At 48.0% G+C, this 2,413-nt stretch overlaps 1 protein-coding gene across 3 annotated transcripts in view; it reads left to right on the forward strand.

Moving 5' to 3' along the window:
- SLX4IP (SLX4 interacting protein) overlaps positions 1 to 2,413 on the forward strand; it is a 189,559-nt gene that overhangs the window by 223 nt on the left and 186,923 nt on the right. Inside the window, exon 1 of one of the 3 annotated variants that reach the window (XM_023537412.1) lies at positions 1,094 to 2,175. The exons of 1 other annotated variant lie outside the window; for it this stretch is intronic. The gene's annotated coding sequence lies outside the window, so the exon portion shown is untranslated. Of the gene's footprint in view, positions 1 to 1,093; positions 2,176 to 2,413 lie in introns of those variants that run through there. One more of the 3 variants, XM_011370243.2, reaches the window with a different exon arrangement.

Below are 2,413 nucleotides of genomic sequence, written 5' to 3' on the forward strand. Positions count from 1 at the left end.
CTCAGTTTGCTTCCTAGGTAATCCAATCTAAGAAAATCTGGAAATATCTTGTTTGTTTATCAATGTATGTTTATTGTTTCTTTTTCCCATCACTAAAATATAACCTCCATGTGGTCAGGGGCCATGCCTGCCTTGGTCACTGCTGTATATTAGTATACATATAATTAGTTCCTATATTATAGAGTATACATAGATACTAGATAGTCTATATGTAGTACGGATAAATTCCCAGTATTGAGGCCTCTGAAACAGAAACAGGATTTTGGGCATGGTCCCATTTGGGAGGAAGATGGACATGACCTCAGGAGGTCTCCACCTAAAAAGGATTTCCACCCCCACAACCTCAAAAAAACCCCTGATTCCTGCTTCTGCTTTCAAATGGCTGGCACTGCCATGTTCGCTGTATAGCAGTTTTGACCTCCAGCTCCATTTCCGAGGATGGCCCCCACCTCCCACATAAACACACGCAGAGAGCCGTCCTAGCGAAAGAGGAGTCACATGTTCCAGCTAGAAGGTGGCAGCGCAGGTGCAATCAGTGCTTTCATGGGAACACCTTTGCTATGTACTTCACCGCGTGGCTCTGCAGATGGGTAAGGAGGCTCTACACCTGGAGCTCTACCCATACTACTAGAACACGCCCTCGCCATCCACTTTCCGGCTACAGGCAAGTATTTAGCGCCTACTGCTATTTTAAAGTCAGGTCTTTCGCTTTCTTAGGAGCCAGCCTCCTCCTTATCCCCGCCCCCAAATATCCTTCGGAAAGGACACCAGTGACCTTTCTGAGAGAGAGAAGAGACACCTACAAGTCCCCCGCCCCTCTCTTCAGCTGGGTAGAAAGCTGGCTTTTACACCCGAGGTTCCAGCGCTCTCACCTGCCCACCAGCCGCCGCACCTCCCGGGACCGCCGCCACCAGCAAGCCCCAGAGGCCGAGCCTCAGGCAGCAGGCTCCACCGATCCTGGCAACCGGATCCCCGTGCTTGGAGACGGAGCATGCGCAGCTCTGCGATGGGCGTGATTCCCTCAGGCGTTCCGCTCTCCGGGTCTTACTGAAGTACTCAGTCGAGGAAGCTGTGGAAGTGGCCGTAAAATAGGACTGGGGTTTATTCAGCTTCAATCTCAGCAAATTGTTGAAATTGAAACATTTAAATAACAGCAAATGGACTTGTTAGGGCACAGTATCTTCCTTATGGCGCATGCTTAAGAGGCACTTAATGAATGAAAAAGTAGAAAACGGTTTTCAGCAGCTCCGCAGCCTCCCTGATTTGATCAATCGCAAAGGAACTGATTCTGTCGTTCAACACCAATTGCCCGCCTTCTTTTACGGCTGCCGTGAAAACGAGGAGTAAAGGACTAATTAACCATTTCTCTGGATCGGGGTGGGAAACGGGGCTTGCGCAGTGCGAGTTGGCCCCGCTTATGATGCTTATGTCCTGTGCTTGGTATGTGGGTGTTGGGGAAGGTCACAAGTTCTGTTTTTTAGTCCGAGGACAAAACGCTTATTTTCCTGTACCATTCCAAATAATTTTTGAGGAAATTATGTTTCTGGCTATTTTAAAGTTCATCTGGCATTGTGAAAGCCACCTTTACTTTCAAACCTGTCTCTTTTATTATCTTCCCCATCAAAGATTCCAAGAAATCTTTGCATCCTTGTGCTAGTAATTTTCCGTGTCAAAAAGCACTCTGTGCCACAGAAATGTGTTTTATTTTTCTATCTCTTAATGTGGGTAACCTTGATTCGTTACCCGCCAATCCTACTGCCTGCGTTCACAGGCTCTGAACAGCCAGCCTCGTCCGCCAGCTTTGTTTTGGTCCCTTCTTAAAAGCCGCGAGATCGTGAACGGAGCCATTTTTCTTTCGGGCACATTCCGCGCGCTCTCCAGGACCCTCTGCTAACATTTCGCTGACATCTTAAGTCCTGGTTGTGACTTCAAGCCCAGAGCGAGGCAGCCTGGATCATTTTGTGTTTGGGCGGGGCAGCGTTCCCCCGCGCGCGGGGAGACCCTGGGAAGGGGGACCCTAGCCCGAACCCCGTATCTCCAAAGACTGTGAAGGTTGGCTTGAGAGCCTGCTTCCTCTTTAGTCTGAGCTTCTACAACTAGGTACTACTTCACGAGTGACCCTGGACAGGGACAAAACAAATAAAAGCCCGAACCCAAACCCTGCCACCATCATAGGTAAGAACATGGAACTCCTGACAAGCTAAGATGTTCCTTCGCTTGAACCGAACTGTTTGCCCATCTCTTCCCCTGTTTGTTTGTTTTTTTTCCCCTTTGATTTTTGAGCCTTTTCTGAATCCTTCTCCCTGTGCTTCCACCTATTTTCATTGTTTTAAAAGAGCTAAAAATTTTAAACATAAGGTTGCGGGAAACCTGGACTTTAAAGTGGAAGTATTGGTCTGGAAAATGCTTTTGT

This window comes from Pteropus vampyrus, unplaced genomic scaffold (assembly GCF_000151845.1).
Source record: "Pteropus vampyrus isolate Shadow unplaced genomic scaffold, Pvam_2.0 Scaffold7, whole genome shotgun sequence".
In the NCBI taxonomy this organism is placed as follows: domain Eukaryota; kingdom Metazoa; phylum Chordata; class Mammalia; order Chiroptera; family Pteropodidae; genus Pteropus; species Pteropus vampyrus.